The following is a 21,257-nucleotide window of genomic DNA, read 5'->3' on the forward strand; positions in this document are numbered from 1 at the left end:
AGTTTACATGGATGGTGATGATCAGTAATTTATTTCGGAAAATGAGAAGGTTATAATCGGTATTATGAAAAGGTTGGTGGTGGTTACCACTGTCAGTCAGTCGGTAAATGACTGGTCAATCAATAAACACTCACGATACTATTTTAATCAAAGAAGTCATTCACTGGCTCCCTTATAGTCACTCGGCAACATAAAAAGCGATTTTTGCAACCCAATGACGCTTTGCTTTTGGTAACTTTCTTTTGGTAAAATGATAGTTGAATTGCATTTCATCGGATCACATTTCATTTGCATTTCACCTACCCTCTTCCAGAAAGTGAGCTGGTGGACCAGCAAGGGGACGTATTCAAATTGTCCATTTTCACCCTCTCTGCAAGGAAGTTGGTATCTGAAGCAACCATTCTAATCCCAAAAAGTGATTTTGATTAAAATGACTTTTTCTGATTTTGTTCTCTAGATGAGTTTTAGAGAATCAGAACGTGTTTAGTACTAAAATTTTTATTCCTAAAACAGAAATGCGTTTGATAACTGCACAAAATTTTTGTTCTCGAGAACAATTGCTCTTCTCAATTTTTTTCATTTAAGTCAAATACTTATGTAGTTACTTTGTGAAATTTCATTCTACATTTCGAATTAATCCAAGATTAATTCATATTGATTCTTTTATATTACATATTGCATATTGAAATATAAAAATAAATATCAAGAATCATCACGAGTCATTTTCGCCATTTATTATGGGGTTTCATTGAACTCTTTTGAGCGAGCAGACAATCGACACGAGCAATACCTTTGTTTCTATAAGGAAAATGCACTGCACTGCCCTGCATTATGTGCGTTTTTTATTGTAGAAAATCAAATCTCAATCTTAATTCATTGAAAACTTAAGAACAAGAGTTTGCTAAGTGTTCACGATGGTTTCTTTTGTCTTTTTTTCAAAAATTTTAAAAATAGGCTAAGTCTAAAGTACATAAACTTAGGCCAATCACAACCAATAAAATCAAGTATGCAATCAAGGAATCATGAAATTAATAAATCATATCGTAAAACCGTAATGAAGCCCTAATGACTTAGAGAAATGTGATTAGATTTTAATTGCAAATGTATTTATGATTATTCTGAAAAAGAAAAAAATCTATAAAATCTAGGAAATCTAGGCCCAAATTTATGAAAATGAGGTCAAACTAGCCTAATCTAAGCTTTTTCTATTTTTAGGAATTTTCTAAAAAAATTCTTATTTTTTTAGAATTTTTCCAAAATTTTTCAATTTTTATTTTTTATGTAATATTTTATTATCTTATATATATATTTTTTAAAATGAGAACTCGTTCTGTTTTAGGTCGAAAAAAAATTGAGAGAGCTGAAAAGGAAAAGTTAGAGATGTGAGACTTCATTCTATTTTGTGATTATCAAAAGTGATTCTTTTTTTCATAACGAATTTTTTTTATTCTTATTTTTACTCCAAAATTATTTTTGAAAACAAAATCAGAATTAGAATCATTTACGTTGTCAAATAGGACTCTCATCTCTTTTTATTTTGGGGAACTGGAATGATTACCATGTAAGCCGTGATTTTTCTGCATCACAGCAAAAGGTCATCCGTGTAAATTCACTTGGCCATCTGCAAAAAGGTCATCGGTGGCGGGCCAGCACGTCAAAGTAAAAGGTCATCATTGTAAATTCACTTTGATAGGCTTTCCAAGGAATCTGACAAAAGGCGTCCCTCCTGTCGGACAGTACAGGAAATAACGTGAAAATTGCCCAAGTTAAAAGGACCTAGCGACACCCTCGCGGATGGCCGATGGCCACCGAGGCAGGGGACCAGCTAAGGAAATAAGGAAAAAAAAAAAAACAAAGGAAAGAAAAGAAAAAAAAGTTTAGAAAAACTAAAAAAGTTGGAGAAAATTGTTTGTCTCTGCCCGATCATGCCACGTAAGGGCGCGGATGATAATACTTTTAAAAATAAATTTCTGCTTCATAAGTACTTCTAGAACAGAATATGTTTGGTAATGTAACTTCTGAAGTAAAAATCCGTTTATTCTTTTTCAGAAATGAAAATCTCTCAACATCAATATATCTCTCACTTTAATCTCTTTTCATTTATCTCATTTTGCTACATATCAATTTTTTTGTGTTTTAGTTCAATTTTATAAGCAATTCTATCTTTCCAATTTGACCCTAGAAGAAGTTTACATAGACGGTAACGATCAGTAATTTATTTTGAAAAAGGACAAGGCTATAATCGGTGTTATGAAAAGGTCATTGGTGGTTACAGCTGTCAGTCAGTAAATGACTAGTCATCAATCAATAAACACTAATCTCAGGATACTATTCTAATCGAAGATGTATTAATATGCCCAATTCATTCACTGGCCCATGACAGTGACCCGGCAATATAAAAAGCGATTTTTACAACCCAATGACGGTCTGCTTTTTGTAACTGTCTTTTGGTTAAATGAAAGTTGAATTGCATTTCGTCGGATCACATTTCATTTGCATTTCACCTGCCCTCTGTCCAGAAAGTTGTCCATCTTCACCCTCTGTGCGAGGAGGTCGGCAGCAGATTTTCTGCTTCAAAGCAGAAGGTGATGGGCGTAAATTCACTTGGCCATCTGCAAAGGTCACCGGTGGTGGGGCCAGCACGTGCTTCCTGCTATTTATTCAAACGTCAAATACACGTCTATATGTCGGATGCATTAGCAGCGTCGTCATGTGCATTTGGACAGGTTCATCAGATTGTACCGAACCTTTTGGGATAAGATTCCAAAGGAATCCGACGAAGTCATCGGCCCTCTCGTACAGTGCACGAAAAGAGAGGTTTGTGAGTCTTTGTTTATTTCATTTTATTGTTTTCATTGGAAGAGAGCTTAAGTGCGTTGGTGGTGAATTGTCCATCTTCACCCTTTGTCCTAAGGAAGTTGACAGTGGCACCATATGTTTCATTCACAGAAAAGGTGATGAGTGTAATTTCACTTTGGCACATCGAACGCGGTGGTAGGACTGGGCTAGCATGTGCTTACTGCTTCTTACTCCAACATTAAGTCAGTTTAATTTATACCGTGAACCGCAAATTTAACTATTTCATCTTTTAATTTTACTTGGCCATCTCCCAGTCATTCTTTTATTTAGATTTGCGGATTTCCCGCGGTGGTGGGCCAGCACGTGCTTGCTGCTTCTTAGTCTAACGTTAGTCCACTTAATTTATAATGGGTTGGCACTAGACATGGCTAAAATGAACCAGGGCCCGAAACCGGCCCGTTGACCGGGCCCACGGTTTCGAACTTTTTTTTTTAATAAAAAAAAAAGTGAGCATGCCCGAAAAAAAATAGCCAATGGGTCTAGAAACCGGCAGTTTCGAATCGGAATCGGAACCGGCCCGAAACCAGCGGTTCCAACTTTTTTAGGAACTGGAACCGGCCGTTCCACGGAACCGGCCACGTTTAGTTGGCACATTGAACGCGGTTTCGTCCATATTATATTAGATTTGAGTAGCCATGCTTGGGTCCGTATATTTAACCATTTCATATTAAAAATGTTTAGCATTAATAAGTAGTAGAATTAATTCCTTGAGAATGACAAGATTTTTGCGATTATGTAGTTAAGTAAAATTAACTCCATTAGGCATGCCATATTAGATTACGTCCTAAAAAAAATCTAAATAGTAAAAAAAATGTAAATGTACCAATATAATAATATATAGAGAAACTGATTTTTTTTTCTTTTCGAAATATGACTTGTCACAGCATGTAAAATGATGTTACTTCGAAACAACATATCAGGAAGAGAAAATAATAAGAAAATCTTTACTGTAGAATTGATTATATCATACGCAATGTATCATGTGATAGAGAAATCATTTATAATTCTTAATATGAGTCGATACTATGGCATAAAACGTAAAATTACCTTGGTTCCATCTAAAGCAAAATGTTAGTGACATACATGATTCGAGATATTTTTACATAACTAAATATCAGTGATTGCTTAAAACACAACAAAGTAATTGATTTGTAGTTCGTAAGGTCAACTTATAAATGATACATATGTGCTTTTGCATGATACTTTTTCTTAATTTTTTAAATTTCATGATTATTGTCACTGGACCTAATCCCTGAAGAAATCCCAAACTTTAGGTCAAGGACTAATTCTGCCATGAACCTTTTTTTTTTTTTTGGTCTAAAAAGGCCCCAACTCTATGTTCAATTCATTTACCAAAAAGGAAAACCCTATTTTTTATTTAAAATCTCCCAAAAATTTTTTTTTAAAAAAAAAAAACCCCCATTTTTTAAAAAAAAAACAAAATTTTAATCATTTTTTTTTTTAAAAAAAAAAAATTTTAATTTAATTTTTAAATAAAATATTTTTTTTCCCTTTTTTAAAAATGACCGTTAATCATTCCTAATTTTTCTCATTTTTATATTAAAGAACCGCGTCGTTTTGGAGATTTTTTTTTTTTTTCATAACCTTGTTGATGTTAGTTTATTACCGACGGTGAAATGCCACGTCAAGCCATTGACTGCTCGTGGCTCTGCGCGCGATATGAAAATAGGAGAAAAAGACACACACATGTATAATTTCCTCTTCTTGGCCTACAAAATGGCGTTTCGATTTCCTTTCGGAGTCAAACTTGCAGGAGAAATTGGGGCAAAGGAAAAGATGCTTTCTTTCGCGGTGCTCGCCGCACCGGTCCTTCTATTTGTGATCGCCGCATCGGTCCTCTATTTGTGGTCGCGTACAAGCATCCGCAAGAAGAGAAATTTGACGTGTTTTTGAGTTTTAGCGGCGAAGGTGCTCCGAAGAACTTCGCCGACAGCCTCTACAAAGGCCTGGTCAATGCCCAAATCTGTGTATTCAGAGGCGATGGGCTCCGCCGAGGCAAGAAGATCGGTCGGAATCGTTTCCAAGCCATCAAGAACAGCAAGATTTTGATCCCGATTCTGTGTCCGGGCTACGTTTCCAGCGGATGCTGCCTCGATGAACTGGTTCAGATAATGGAGTGCAAGAATGATGGCTCAGGCCATATAGTCTTGCCCATATTCTACGGAATGGAACCCGCACACGCGATGTCCAATAGATGGTTTTCGCCGGAAGGTCGTGGGGGAATGGGAGCGAGCACTCACAGATGTCAGTTCCTTGAAAGGATGGGAATCAAAGAGATTCGCTAATGGGTACTCCATCTTTTTCACCAAAACCCTATAAAGTTTCTTTTTTTAGCGAGATATTGCTTGTAGAATAAGGTGGGGGTGAGGATAAACGTTCGAGGTTTGTACCTCTGCCTTTGTCCCTGTGTTTCTGTGATAATTTTTATTTTAACCGGTAAATTACTTTCTGTTGCTGCTCATAGTATCTCTTTTAACAGGCCAAAAAGTTCAAAATTTGATTCCAATCCATTAAATAAGCAATATTCAAGATTCATTAGCCACAAGTTTCTTAGACTTACGATTAAGAGATGTAACAAGGTTTGTCATGTGGAGCAACCCTGCGGTTGCTATACCCACTTTTATCTTAACGGATGAGGTAAGATTTGGAGGCGGCAGAAACAATAATTAACTTGTTTACTTGCTTTTGTGCTCTCTCAGATATCTTATTAAACTAGTGTTGCCATGTATTTGAAATCTTGTTTTGTTTGACAGGGGTGAAGGACAATTGGTCAAATTGGTAGTCCGAAAAGTTTTGATAGAGTTGAAGAGAGCGCTTGAGCCGGTTATTACTGAGAATTCAGCCGGAATTAAAAGTCCCATGGAAAAGATTTTGGAATTTGTAGATAGTCGTTGTTCTACCCTATATGTTGGAATCCATGGAGAGGGTGGCGTTGGTAAGACAACTCTTGCTAAAGTCATCTACAACAAGCTCTCTGAACGGTTTGATCATTGTAGCTTCATCCCCAACATTAGAGAGTCATGTAAATGCAACGGTATTGAATATTTGCAGAGTCAGTTAATCTCGGATATATCGAAAGGCAAAAAAAAAGTGTATGATAAGGACCAACTAACTACCATCATCTCATCCAAGTTTAAAAGAAAGAAAGTCCTCATTCTTCTTGATGATGTGAATGCTAGTGAACAATTAGAGGCTTTAGCTGGAGAGCGAAACCGGTTTGCTCCAGGAAGTAGAATCATTGTTACCACAAGAGATAAGAGTGTTCTTGACCGGGCTAAAGTGGACCACATGCACGAGCATGAAGAAATGGATGAACATGATGCTAAGGAACTCTTTGCTAGACATGCATTTCGAGGGGTTCCTCCCCCTAGTGAATTTTCGACTCTATCTCATGATGTGGTATCTACTATTCGGAGGTTTCCTTTAACTCTCGAGGTTGTAGGTTCATATTTGTGTGGAAAGAGTCAAGAATCATGGGAAAATATACTAATTAAGAACGTTGCAACTGTTGCACAGTTCCAAAATCGGTCAAAGTGGCTGGAAAGAGATCTTGAGGATAGTTTATCTTGCATTGGAGTCTGAACAAAAGAAAATATTTCTGGATATAGCTTGTTTTTTAGTCGGGAGGGATTCTAGAGTTGCATCCTGCATGTGGGACGCCAGTGACTTTAATCTGGTGCTGGGAATTGAAGAACTGATACATATATCTTTGATAAAAATTGGAGATAATCATGAGCTTAGAATGCACGATGAATTGAGAGATCTTGGTAGAAGTATTGTTTGTGAAGGATATTGCAAAGAACCTGAAGGCGGTAGATTCTGGGACTATGAGGAATCCTTTAAAATGCTAGAGAGAAATAAGGTAACAACACATCTTTCTTTTCCTCCCCTATTCCATTATTTCTTGTTGTAAAGATGTTAATTCCTCTGAATAATGTTGGTTCGAGTTTAAAAGTTCTTCCATTTTATTGTTGTTCTTATATCAATACCATTGAAGTGATTAGGAATCAGACTGCTGTTTGTTCTAATTAGTAAGTGTTGCAGTTTCTATCAAATTTCAACCTTTAAACTCAGTCTGGTAATGGAAAGGATTCTGATCCCTCATGGCCATTAACAGTGGGGATGGGCACAGGGCCGAGCCAGAGTTGTCCATCCTTGCCCCATGAGGTGGAGCCTTGCCCCATCATTTGCTTGTGCCTAGTGAGGAGCGAGCATTCCCCATCCCTCGCGGGGCACTGCTCGGCCTGACACACAACATTGTTGCTAGCTTTTTCAAGTAATTAAATAGTCTATTTGTCAGTGACAAGAATTTGAGTTTAAAAGTCCTTGCAAATATACGTGATATTTGTGTTTTCGAAAATGCTTAAATCACAGACATGAATTAAGTAGAATAAGAAGTCCTATATTTTTGAATGGTGGGAAAGTTAAGAAATTCATCGGAGATAAAGTAAGAAAAAGTTCGGGTCTTAAAATGCCACTTACTTTCACTAAAATAGCTCATGGGAAAATAGTTTTATGCAATTTTATATCACTTTGTAAGTTATAATCCATTAGTTGATTCATAATAAAATAAATTAGACTTGGAGCATACAAGTATTTTCTCTATCAATTTTTCTTTTATCTTACTTTAATTATTAAATCTCTCTCTATCCCATGTCTTGGCTTTACTTATTCATCTAAGATACAGAATCATCAAAATCAAACAAACATAAGTATGTGACATAAGATGATAAAATTAGTAGGTAATTGCTAAATACTTGTAATCAATAGGCTTATAAAATGGTAGGAGCCACTTTATATATGTCAAATTATCTAAATATTTAAAAATTCTGAAGAATAAATTAGCAAGCTGACCTAGCGGAGCAGGCAGAGCTAATAAGCAGTCCAGTGCAGGTCCATAGTCCAGCAATCCACCCCATGCCCTATGTTAGCAAGGCAATTCCACTTCATTTGAGTTGAGTACCGTGGGACATGGGGAATATAACTAAACGACAACATAGGGCGATTTAGGGGAAGGGGGAAAAAAAGCAAGAAAATACCTGACCCAGGTAAGCCATAATGAAAAAGTGTGCTTTCAGCCTTAATTAATTTCTCTTACTTATAGTTTGTGAGTCTTGGGTTGTATCCTCTGTGATTAAAATGCTAGTACTTTTATATACTTTCCAATAGAACTTTTGTCTCCCGCATGTGTCCTCAACGGAAAGAGAAATAAATACTCTTTGTTCTGTAGTAAAATGACCGACATCGGTATTAAACACTGGCCATTTTATTCTAGGCTTAAAATACTTCAAATTGATTTATTTCATAATATCTTGGATGGAGCTATTTCCACGTCCTACCGGACTAAATCTTCTCCATTTTACCTAATAGTTGAAATCGCCCTAGGTGGATTCCACATTTGTACGTTTGGTTTTAATTTCGTTCTTTTCGTATTTATAAATTTTCTTAAGCTTTAAAGTTAATACCTCTTAACATTCAGAAATTAAGATTAAAGCTTTTCTTACCGTGCCTTGTCCATATAAACTTAGATTTCCATGGATGGCAAGTGCATTTATATTAGCACATGTATGTTAATATAAAGAAGAATATGCCACGTTTATTTGTCATAAAAGTAATGTATGCACTCTTTTTCTGGCAGCATGAGAGCAAAGTCATAATTCACTTGGTTGTTTAGATACAATCTTTATGATTTCCAGTGTTTTATTTGTAGGGAACTGAGAATATTTGGGCGCTTTCTCTTCACAAAGGCAACTCAAAGGAAACTGTTGTCTTAGACTGTTCCCATGATAAAACTGATCAAGGAAGTCAGATTTACACAAATGAACAATTTAAAAATCTGCTGAGCTTACGGTTCCTTCACATGAGTGGTGCAAATTTTATGGGAGATTTTTCCGAATTAAGATGGCTTCAATGGGGGGGATGTCCTGAAACTCTGGAGGCAGGTTTGGAGGCAGGTTTAAAGGCATTAGCCGTACTTGATTTGTCGAGAAGCATGGTTTTAGATAACTGGCAAGGATGGAGTTCAATCATGGTAGGATGGAAAAGCATTATTTTCCCCTTCCTTTTGAATAATAATCACTTCTAGCTAACACCATGACAGTTTTTTTCTTGCAGATGGCAGAGAAACTAAAAGTGCTCAACCTCACGGGTTGCCATTCTTTAGAAAGCACTTTCTTTCTCTCAGGTTTTAAAAGTTTAGAGATTCTGATCCTCAGAGATTGTGACGAGCTGAAGACAATTGACCCTGCTATTGGAGGCTTGGAGAACCTTGTTTCCCTTGACTTGAGTGGATGTTTGTGCCTCAAGGAGCTGCCGGTGGAAGTGGGACGTTTAAAAGGACTGAAGGAACTTCTTCTAGATCAAACTCAAATACGAGAAATTCCTTCAACAATTGGTTCCTTGAAGAAGCTGGAGATGCTCAGCGCGAAGGAATGTGAATTAGTTCAGCTTCCAAACGAAATATGCCATCTGGTGAATTTGTCGAACGTTGTCTTATCAGACTGTCTCAAGCCTCTTCCAGACAGCATCTGGTCCCTCATGAAGTTGCGGCGCTTGTCATTACAAAACTGCTGCCGATTGAGAGCCTGAACCGCGAGTCAATTGTTAAGTTGGAATCGTTGACTGAACTGGTGCTAACCGAAACAAGAGTTACGGAATTACCTGAATCCATAGGAAATTTGCAGAATTTGGGTATTCTGAAAATTAGTGGGACTTGTATAGAAAAGCTACCAAATGCTATTGGAAGGTTGAGAAAGCTCCGGGAGTTAGATGCTTCATGGTGCAAAAAACTGAGTGAGGTAATTTCAAGCATCCTTAATCTTTCTTCTCTCCAACGCCTTGATTTGCGTGGTTGTGAGGAGCTTCAAAAGCTGCCGAAGCTTCCTTCCAACTTAACAGTTGTCAGTGTCACCTGTAAGAGCGTTGACTTGCCTTCGTTTTCTCACTTGATCCATCTGAAGCAACTACGACTTCATGGCTGCAATTCTCTCAGATGCATCCCTGAGCTTCCCTCGACTCTATTAGAGCTTGAAATTTTGGGATGTGAAGCTTTGGAGTTCTTAACCCCACTGAAGGCAGTTAAAGGTTTCAAAATATCATTGAAAAGGTTAGACATCATTCGCTGCAAATCTTTGGGAAAATTGGACCTTTCACAATTGAATCATCTGAGGGTATTATACGCTTTGAATTGCAAAAATATACTTGAAATTGGAGGTCTTGACAGATTGGATTGCTTGGAAAGCTTGACTATCCAGGGAGGCACTTCAGTTGAGTTGGTCAAACCGTTTTCGGCCTTTAGGAAACGGGCATATGACTGAATACATTAAAAGACTGCCTCTCAGATATGGAGGGGCTTAATAGTTTGGGGTTCTTGGAAGACTTGGATATCTTTGGGTGCACTTCCTGAAGAGGCTGGATCTTTCAAAACTAAAGTTTCTGAAGATATTAAACGCGAGAAATTGCAAAAACTTGGTCAACATTCAAGGTCTCGGTCGGTTGCATTTTTTTCAGAAAAGCTGAATATCTTTAAAGGTTACCAGACTCATGTTGCCTCGAGACCCTGAAAGAGTTGGACATCGGGTCTAACTTGATCGGCAGGGTATGGTTGCAGAAAAAATGCGGGAAACTGAGTAAAAGCCATTTGATTGGACAATTAGATTTTCTGGATGCAAGTCACTCCAAACAATATTACAATCATCTGGAAGGTGACTATCGGTATCATGATTCCTTTCATGCAACTATGTATATTGAAGATTAGTCAGAGATATCGAGATGATACATATTTCCTAACAAAGACATGTCAAGCAGGTTAGCAATCATTTTTTCTTTAGTGAAACATGTTGCTTACTTTTCATTGGTATTTCCTGTTTGCAATTTTCCTTAAAAATTATTACCTACTTCTCATTAGTATATCCTGTTTGACAGCTTTGTTTGTCTTACATAAGTTCAAGGAATCCTGGGGAAGATTTCTTGGTGATGAAAATGCATGGAAGGCTATAGACTCTACTGCTCACTCATGTCATGCACTTTTGCGTAGGTAACAAGTTGTTGTCTTAGTCCGCTTCTCTTTGTGTTTCAGTTCAAATCACCTGTGTAATTAGACTTGTCAAAATGGGCTATAAACTCATTTCTTAACTCATATTTGGTGGACCGAGATTGGATTAGTAACGTGAAAGAACCACTAAGCCATGATGAGCCTTCAGAAAATCTTGTCTTGACTTGCTTTGGATAATGCCTGTAGAAACAAGAAAATCATTATAATTTACGAGTCAAAAGGCACTAAGATAACCCGCAATGGAAAATCCAAAATAGTGTAGCCAAAAACGTGTTGGAGCCTCGTCAAGAATTCTCGCCAAACTAAAGTATCACCGATGAAGCTAGATTTTAAAGAATGGGTCGCCACCGAACTTGCTGGATTACGCCAAGGTACTAGAATCACTCCAGCTGCTGCTTATCGTCGATCGTGCGGCTGTGCGCCGAAAGGGGTCATTGGCTGGCCTTCGTGGCTTCTAGATCCGGCTTCCTGATGGTGAGGACTTCACAGGCGCACGTCCAGTTTGAGCAACGATGGTAAGAGCCTCTCGGATCCGAGGATGGTCGCGATGAACTATGGCAAGCTCCGGTGATACGGGGTTACACGATGTGCCTTTTTAGTTTTTCTTTTGCCCGCATTTGGCGATCACCAAGACCAAAGCTTCTTTGCTGCCTTATTTTGTCAATTAGGGATGAGGACCAGAAGGCAACAAAAGTTCACCGCCCTTCTCGCATCTTTGGCTCCAAACGGTGACTCCTCTTTCTTTCTTCCCGCAGCAAGAGAAGTTAAATAATTATGAAAGTGATGAGTCTTGTGGCAGACAACCTTGTACTCGCTCGAACCAAATCCACAGGGATGTGACTGCGAAGTCACGGGACGGGGGCTCGATGGTGAGTGAATTGACAATGGGCAAGGATGACCCAGAGGGAGTCTCGAACGAGAACTCCTTCTTCCCCCTAATTTTTTTTTTTTTTCACGATTTCTCTTTTCCTGCCGCCAATTCTTCTTTCTCGATGTATTGTGCTGCGTCTTCTGAATTTTTGTTTGTGGCCCCCTTCGTTTGTGAAGCATGAGCATTCTTATATAGGGAAAATTAGGTCAAGTTAGAGACTTTAACTTTTGACTCTTTATGAAATAGACCCTGAATTGCAAGACCTTTTTTCAATTAAGTCCCGAAGGACTTAACCACACTTAATTAAGTTCAAGTCAGCCCATATTTCTTAAAAATTTCAGCACAAGCTCAATTCAAATAATTCAATTAAGTTCAAAATCTTGAATTAACTCCATCCACCGCCGGTCCGAATAGTATGCAAATATAATGCGAAGAATGCTAAAATTAAACTATCTTATGTAAAAACTATATGTTTTTATTAGAGACTAAGGTTAATCTCTAATTTTTTATGCAATTTATGATAAAATAAAATAAAAAAACAAAATTCAGGTGTCAAACACCAAGTATCAGGCAAATTGAGAATAGGTCTTGAATCTTATTCCAGGGGCACATAAGACATGGAAAATGCGTACGATTCTCATGGCCTTCTAAGGATATGCGCGCCAGCAGCTTCTGGAATCAACTAGCAAGGATACTAGTTATATCTTTTCCATTAGATATCCAATCCTAACCCTCTGCACATGCTCACTTCTCGAAAATGAAGTCAACAAACACTTACAAAATAAAGCTTCAGTAAAGTTAACAAATGAAATCATTTGAATTCTCCATCATGCAACGGTTGCTTTACAATCGCCATCGGCCAAGTTGATACCAAAAATCTCAAATGGAAGTCGCAATAATACACATTTCACATGTAACAACCAGAGAAGCGGAAGGATGAGAAACAGAGAGCAAACCCTTTTATTTTTAAATAGACATCTGATAATTTCTTTTGGATCAAAGAACCACAGAAGCAAAGCCAGAGCAAAATAGATTGCCCTAAGGCCAAATGACAAACTCACTAGGGACCGGGTGTGGGTGAATCGGTCTCGACGAAGCGTGCAACCGTGGCTCGTCCTCTCTGCCAAGTCATTATTGTAGTCGATGTACCTACAAGCTGCTTGTGAAAATCCCCCCAATGCGTCGTCGAGAGTCATTGGCCGTCGTCGAGGAGTCAAGGGCTACGCCCTACGAGAGTTGCCGTGAAGGGGAGGAGCGTCGTCAAGCATCCGGCGGCTGTCGCCCGTTGCTCATCGTCCACATCGTCCATCGTCGAGGAGTGGATTTGTAGTGAGCAAAATAGGGTTCGTGGAGCTGAGTGTTCTGATTTGGGCAATTTGCCTAGAAATGAACATAAGGAAAATAAAAAAAGATTATAAAAAAAATAAGGACATCATCGTTTTTAATTTCCGACCTCCATGTCAGCGTTGGACCAGCAACACAAGACAGCCGATGCTGACTAGGAATCCACCTAAGCATTTTTCAAGCCTAAATTAGCCTAAAGGACTGAATTAGCAAATGGTGAAAATATTTAGGACTGAATCGGCAAAATTAAAAGATTTATGATTGAATTGACAAAAATACAATAAGTTTAGGATTTTTTTTACAATTTTCCTCTACGTCAAAACTCCCCAAGAAAAAGGTGTTGAAGATTTCATTTTCAAGCTTCCAAGTTTTAAATTAACCTTATATCAAATAGATTAATTTGTTAGTATCTCTGGGTAAGGTAGATTTTTTTTTTATAAAAAATAATCTAATTTCAAAATTGACAGTAATTCAAAAACTTTAGATAAAGCATGAATCTAAATAATCAAAAAAAAAATTTGATTTTGCAAGCTGATGCCCAAATTTTCTTATTCATTTACACTGAGCACATTTCAAAAACGTTATAAGAGAAAATGACTACAAAGAGTTACATTTAATATATGAAATATCACTTCAATAATTTTATTAATTGGATCATATTAGTTAAATTGAATGAACTTTTTAAAAGTAGAAAAAGAATAAATTTGATAAATTGGTTTGGTAAAAAGTTTTTAATTAAATTGCTCGAGTGACATATGAATTATAATTGGTTATCCCTAAATATATATGTATTAGGCTTGTCCCATTGCCCTAGTTGTTAATTGCATACTGGTTCATTTTATGATTTTCCGGTTAAATAGAATTTTTTGGATAAAATGATCTTATAATTGAGAGAAAATTCCTAATAAGATATATTAAGTTCTGATTTTTAGTAGTTAGATTCTTATTTGATCTTTTTATACTTCATATATTTATACTAAGCAACTTCCCAAACAAGAAGTAAGATAGAATATCAATAGAAATTTATGGAAAAAATTCACAAAAAAAAAAAACCTAAACTATGTCCATGGTGACACATTTACCCTAAACTTTTTCTTATGATACCAAAAACCATAAACTTGTACCTGTGACACATTTACTCCAATTTTTTTGTGACACCAAAAATCCCAAACTTATACTTGAGTGACCCATTTACCAAATTATTCTTCTGCAACACCAAAAACCTCAAACTTGTGGGCAAGTGACATATCTACTCCAAATTTTGAGGTAAAAGTGTCACACGGATACAAGTTTACGATTTTTAGTGTCATAAGAAAAAAGGTTGGGGTAAATGGTTACATTGGTACAAGTTTAAGGTGAATGTGCCACATGGGTATAGTTTTCATTTTTTTGTATCACCAAAAAAAAATTGAGATAAATGCATCACGGTTAGCATAGTTTGGAGTTTTTGATTGCTTTTTCCCTACAAAAAAGTATAGGAAATTAAGATATGATTACTTACAGCTCTACCGTCCGTGTGAAAAATAGTCCAATAGTAAGCTAGCGTGTAAGTTATTTGTTACACGGATGGTAAACTTAACCTATTAAGATATATGAATGTAGTTTATTCCAATCAATTTTAGTTTATGATTTAGAATAAGTGAGTGTATTTTACAAATGCCAACTCTTTGTTATTGATTTTTTCAACTGAATTAGATGAAGTGAATGTAAGTTTAATCAAATATATTATTGTCGATATCACTCTATTATTCGAGTAAAGTAAACGTATTGTTAACTGAAGAGGATTTGTATAGTTTATCTTTATCTTTTTCTAGTCGATGATGCTCAAGAGCATATAATGTATTTTTTTTTAAAGAAGATAGACTTTTTATTGAGGCTAACAATCAACCTAGAAGGAGGATTGAATAGGTAGAGTGGTGATTTATAAAATTTGTGAAATAATAAACAATCACCAGTGAATATGGTTACAAGCAATGAATCGGTATGAGTGATGCTATTAAGTAAATCAAAGAATAGGAAAACAAATCACACACACATGTATAGTGGTTCGGCTTTTGAGTAAACCTACATCTACTTTCAGACTAAGAGCATTAACAGTGGTTGGACTCCCACTAATAATTAGCACTAAAAATTACAAATGGCAAGTGTTGTTCCTATATCATGACAGGTCACGCTATCAAGACTCAAGCAGTCCTCTTACACTTGCATGAATACTCAGGGCTATTACAATGATCACAGCCAAACACCAAAAAAAAAAAAAAATTGAGCAGTGATGCTAGTTTGCACAAAGAACTCAAGAGTATATGTGAGATTCTAAGTATAAAGTAAGTTTTCTCGTTGGTTCTCTTCTTTTGACATCCCCTACTTGCTCTTTGGCCTTCTTTCTCTTTAAATGGACCTTCAGCCTTCACACTAGTAGTTGGAGGTCTTCAAAGAGGCATGATTGGCCATCAAGGACATACTGCTGGACATCCTTATCCGCGTAGGAGACCAAAATAGTATTGATCCAGGCTAAAGACAAAAATGTACTGGTCCTGGTCAATGACAAAAGGTACATCTCAGGTCAGGAGATCAGGCAGTACAACTTTAGTCCTTAACAAAAGATCAAATAGTATAGCTCTTATTGCATGCAAGGAATGATATTGCGAGATACATTATTCATTTGTATTGTGCATAGTGTCAATGTCAACTGTCAGCAGTTATTCTGCAGACTTTGTCTGTGGAATCCAAAGTGTTAAACAGCTATATTATGAACCATCAACAGTCATACTGGACAGTGAATATCCCACCATTGTTATACCAACACTATTACTCTTAACCAACAAGCACACGCACAATCACGGATGCTGCTTGCAAGTAATTTGGTGGATAATCATCGGTGATGTATTGACTTGATGACATGTTAAGATATTCACAATGGTCTTATCACATTTCATTAGTACCAAAGACTTCCAAGAACACCATATGGACTAGTCCTTTCAAGCTACCATGATATACCCTCTTAGCACTTGTTCACTCATCTGTCACAATATAGTTCCTTGTCTTTGTTGACGGCATAGGATCATTGATGATGGTAACTAGATTCACCATTTGCACTTGTCATGATAAACATTAGAACTCGATATGGTTTTGTAATCATCAAAATTCCATAAGGATGTTTTCCAACACTTTTATCTAGCATTTTCATTGTCAAACAGATTGAGAAACAAAAATAATAAACATGAAAATAACATAGTAGTATTATAATAAGGCATGTTGTTTTGGCGGATTTATAAATTAGAGTGTGTTGGTTATGCAAAAAATTAATGATTTAAAAAAAAAGCAATGGTGTAATCTACAAAAATGAATGATCGAAAAATATTTTCATTGTGTTGAGAGCGTGAAGCATAAGCCTAATACCTTCAGCCAATGATATCGCCCAGGGGAGCCAAAGTCAGAGTCTGTCAACATATCCAATTTGACCCATCTTCACTTAAAAACTTAAATCAATGAGTTATGGACCAACTATGATATATTAACTGCTCAACCCTACGTCAATTCTCCGATGTGGGATTTTTCTAATACAACTCACACGTGAGTCTCAACAATCTCCCCCTCACATGTGAACTCCAATGTTAATCCAGGTATTCTTTGACACCACAATATATCTCAACTTGAAGCTTTTTGACACCACAATATATCTAAACTTGAAGCTTTATCGATGCCTACCTATTGCTACACCACAATGCCCATCATCCGGAACCGGATTACTATTAAGATATTTATCAAACATCAAAATAGATTAATGGCCCACCAATCAACCGCTCGCTCCGAGATCATTTGTTGAGAGCGCGTAATAGAAGCCTGATACCTTTACCCGGGAGATTGCCAAGAGAAATCACAAGTTTAAGCCCGTCAACATATCCAGTTGGATCCACTTTCACTCAAAAATTTAAGCCAATAAGTTATGGACCAACTATAATTTATTAACAGCTCAAACTCCCATTAATTTTTCGATGTGGGATTTCTCTAAATAATGTACAACAAAATATTTAGAGATAAGTTGTTGTTCATAATGAAAATATTTTTCATTAACTAATTATTTTAAATTAAATAATCATTTTTTGAAAAATATTTTCTAAATAATTCATTTTTCGTAAAACAAATTGAGTGTTATACCACATCGCTTTGAAATTTTGATTCATTTCTCTAAGCAATTCTATATTTGTAATTTGAACCTGGAAGTAGTTTACTTATGAAGGAAGATCACCCAAAGTAATGTATTTTGAAAAAAGAGAAGGCTATAATGGACATTACGAAAAGGTAGCAAATACCCTTCTCTTAGAAACGCCCCTGGTGCTTTCATGAGCTATTTAACAAATTTCTCATCATTGATACTATCGTGATGAATTTTACAACTTTCAATATTCTCATCAAGCAATGGTACATATGAATGAAACATAACTAAAGAGGATTTATATAGTTTATTTTGTTTTCTAGTCGATGATGCTTGAGAGCATAAAAATCGCAATTCCTTCTTCAGTAGTTAAAAATTTTACCGAGCATTTTCATTGTCAAACACGTTAATATGTAGGAAATGATTTAACATGATAATTAACAGAGTTAAATTAGAACAAGATCTATCGTTTTGGCATTTTTAGAATTTATCTCATTTTGCTACATATCATTGCTTTATGTTTTAGTTCAATTTTATAAGCAATTCTATCTTTCCAATTTGACCCTAGAAGAAGTTTACATAGACGGTGACAAATTTATTTCGAAAAAGGAGAAGGCTTTAATCGGTAATATGAAAAGGTTGATGGTGGTTACCAACTTATCATTGTCGGTTTATGACTAGTCAGTCAATAAACACTCATGCTACTATTTTAATCAAAGAAGTCATTCACTGGCTCCCTTATAGCCACCCGGCAATATAAAAAGCGACTTTTGCAACCCAATGGCACTCTGCTTTTTGTAACTTTCTTTTGGTTAAATGAAAGTTGAATTGCATTTCGTCGGATCACATTTCATTTGCATTTCACCAACCCTCTGTCCAGAAAGTGAGCTGGTAGACCAGCGAGGGACGTATTCAAATTGTCCATCTTAACCCTCTGTGCAAGTAAGTTGGCACCTGAAGGCCTGCTGGCAACTATTCTCATCCGAAAGAATGATTCAAATTAAAATGAATTTTTCTAATTTTATTCCCTATATGAGTTTTAAAGATTCAGAAAGCATTTGGTAACTGTCCAAAATTTTATTCCTAGAACAGAAACGCGTTTGATAACTACACAAAATTTGTATTCCTAGAAACAATTGCTCTTCCCAATTTTTTCATTTAAGTCAAATAATAACGTAGTTACTTTGTGAAATTTCATCTTACATTTCGAATTAATCGAAAATTAATTCATATTGATTCTATTATATAACATATTGCATATTGAAATGTAAAAATAAATATCAAGAATCATCACGAGGCATTTTCTCCATTTATTATGGGGTTTCATCAAACTCTTTTGAGCAAGCGAATAAGCGACACAAGCGACACCTTCATTTTTACAAGGAAAATGCACTGCACTACCTTGCATTATGCACGTTTTTGGCTCTAGAAAATCAAATCTCAATCTTAATTCATCGAAAACTTAACAATGAGAGCTTGCTAAGTGCTCGCGATGGTTATTTTTGTCTTTTTCCAATTTTTTTTTAAAACTAGACTAAGTCTAAAATACATAAACCTAGGCAAATCACAACCAATGAAATCAAGTGTGCAATCAAAGAATCATGAAATTGATAAATCATATCATAAATCCCTAATGAAGCCCTAGGGGCTTAGAGAAATGTGGTTCTAGTTTAATTGCAAATGTATTTATGATTACTAGCCTAATCTAAGCTTCTTCTATTCTTAGGGATTTTCTAAAATTTTCTTATATTTTAGAATTTTTCCAAAATTTTCCAATTTTTTATTTTTATTTTTATGTAATATTGTATTATCTTATATATATTTATATATGTTTTAAAATAAGACCTTGTTCTGTTTTAGGTCGAGAAAAAATTGAGAGAACTAAAAAGGAAAAGTAAGAGATGCAAGACTTTATTCTATTTTGTAATTCTCAAAAGTAATTCTTTTTTCCCGAACTAACTTTTTTTTTGTTCTTGTTTTTTCTCCAAAACTGTTTCTAGGAACAGAATCAGAATCAGAATCATTTAAGTTACCAAATAGGATTCTCGTCTTTTTTTGTTTTGTTTTGGAGAGCAAAATCAGAGAACCAGAATGGCTATCATGCAGACCCTGATTTTTCTGCATCACAGCAAAATGTCATCATTGTAAATTCACTTTGATAGGCTTTCCAAGGAATCTCACAAAAGGCATCCCTCCTGTCGGACAGTACAGGAAATAACGTGAAAATAGCCCAATTTAAAAGGACCTAGCGACACCCTTGCGAATGGCCGATGGCCACCGAGGCAGCGGACCAGCTAAGGAAATAAGGAAAAAAAAAACAAAGGAAAGAAAAGAAAAAAAAATTCAGCAAAACTGAAAAAGTTGGAGAAAATTGTTTGTCTTTGCCCGGCCGTGCCACGTAAGGACGCTCATGGTAATACTTTTGAAAATAAATTTCTATTTTATAAGTTCTTTTGGAATAGAAATACGTTTGGTAGTGTAACTTCTGAAGCAGAAATCCGTTTATTCTCTTTCGTAAGTAGAAATCTCTCAACATTAATATATCTCTCACTTCAACCTCTTTTCATTTATCTCATTTTGCTACATATTTTTTTTTTTTTATTTTTGTGTGTTTTAGTCCAATTTTATAAGCAATTCTATGTTTGCAATTTGACCCTGGAAGAAGTTTAGATAGACGGTAAAGATCAGTAATATATTTTGAAAAAGGAGAAGGCTATAATCGGTGTTATGAAAAGGTCGTTGGTGGTTACAGCTGTCTGTCAGTAAGGGTGCGCATGAAATCACTTCTACTTCTGGATTTCTCTGCCAGAAGTCAATCTGGCAGGGAAATCCGTTTGGTAAAAACATTGCCGAAGTAGAAATCCGTTTGGTAAAAAAATTGACTTCTGGTAAGATTTTCAACTTCTGGTAGAGTTTTTAACTTCTGGCAAGATTTTTTGCCAACTTTGAGAAGTAATTTTTTTTTACTTCTCCACTTTAGAATCACTTCTTCAATCACATTGACCTCCACCGACCGCCCATCGCCGCCTGCCGGCCGACTGCCCGCCGCCGCTCGCCGCCGACCGGCCGTCGAAGATTTTGTTAATAATGTTCTAGAAGTAGAAATTTTCAACCATAATCAAACGAATTTTTCTGATCGGAAGTTAATCTGAAGTAAAAGTAGAAAAATCATCTTCTGCTTTGAAGGAGAAGTTGAGAAATCAACTTCTGGTCATAAGTTGAGAAATCAATCTGGAGTGTTACCATGCGCACCCTAAATAACTAGTCATCAATCAATCAAAAATCTCAGGATACTATTCTAATCGAAGATGCATTAATATGTCCAAGCCGTTCGCTGGCTCCCCTACAGTCACCCGGCAATATAAAAAGCGATTTTTGCAGCCCAATGACGCTCTGCTTTTTGTAACTTTATTTTGGTTAAATGAAAGTTGAATTACATTTCGTCGGATCACATTTCATTTGCATTTCACCTGCCCTCTGTCCAGAAAGTTGTCCATCCTCACCCTCTGTGCGTGGAAGTCGGCCGCTGATTTTCTGCTTCGAAGCAGTAGGTGATGGGCGTAAATTCACTTGGCCATCTGCAAAGGCCACCGGTGGTGGGGCCAGCACGTGCTTCCTGCTTTTTATTCAAACGTCAAGTAGACGTCTATATGTCAGATGCATTAGCAGCGTCGTCATGTGCATTTGGACAGGTTCATCAGATTGTACCGAACCTTTTGGGATAAGTTTCCAAAGGAATCCGACAAAGGCATCGGCCCTCCCGTACAGTGCACGAAAAGAGAGGTTAGTGAGTCTTTGTTTATTTCATTTTATTGTTTTCATTGGAAGAGAGCTTAAGTGCGTTGGTGGTGAATTGTCCATCTTCACCCTTTGTCCTAAGGAAGTTGGCACCGGCACCATATGTTTCCTTCACAGAAAAGGTGATGAGTGTAATTTCACTTTGGCACATCGAA

General features: G+C 36.4%; 1 protein-coding gene and 1 long non-coding RNA gene across 2 annotated transcripts in view; one reads left to right on the plus strand and one right to left on the minus strand.

Annotated features, from left to right (window-relative positions):
- Positions 1 to 5,750, minus strand: part of LOC125313625 — a 51,555-nt gene extending 45,805 nt beyond the window's left edge. Inside the window, exon 1 of the long non-coding RNA XR_007197276.1 lies at positions 5,645 to 5,750. This is a non-coding gene — a long non-coding RNA (uncharacterized LOC125313625). The remainder of the gene's footprint in view (positions 1 to 5,644) is intronic.
- The window catches only part of LOC115727596 (disease resistance protein L6-like), an 82,822-nt gene that overhangs the window by 46,505 nt on the left and 15,060 nt on the right, over positions 1 to 21,257 (plus strand). The window lies entirely within an intron of this gene.

The sequence above is a fragment of the Rhodamnia argentea genome, chromosome 1, assembly GCF_020921035.1.
Source record: "Rhodamnia argentea isolate NSW1041297 chromosome 1, ASM2092103v1, whole genome shotgun sequence".
In the NCBI taxonomy this organism is placed as follows: Eukaryota; Viridiplantae; Streptophyta; class Magnoliopsida; order Myrtales; family Myrtaceae; genus Rhodamnia; species Rhodamnia argentea.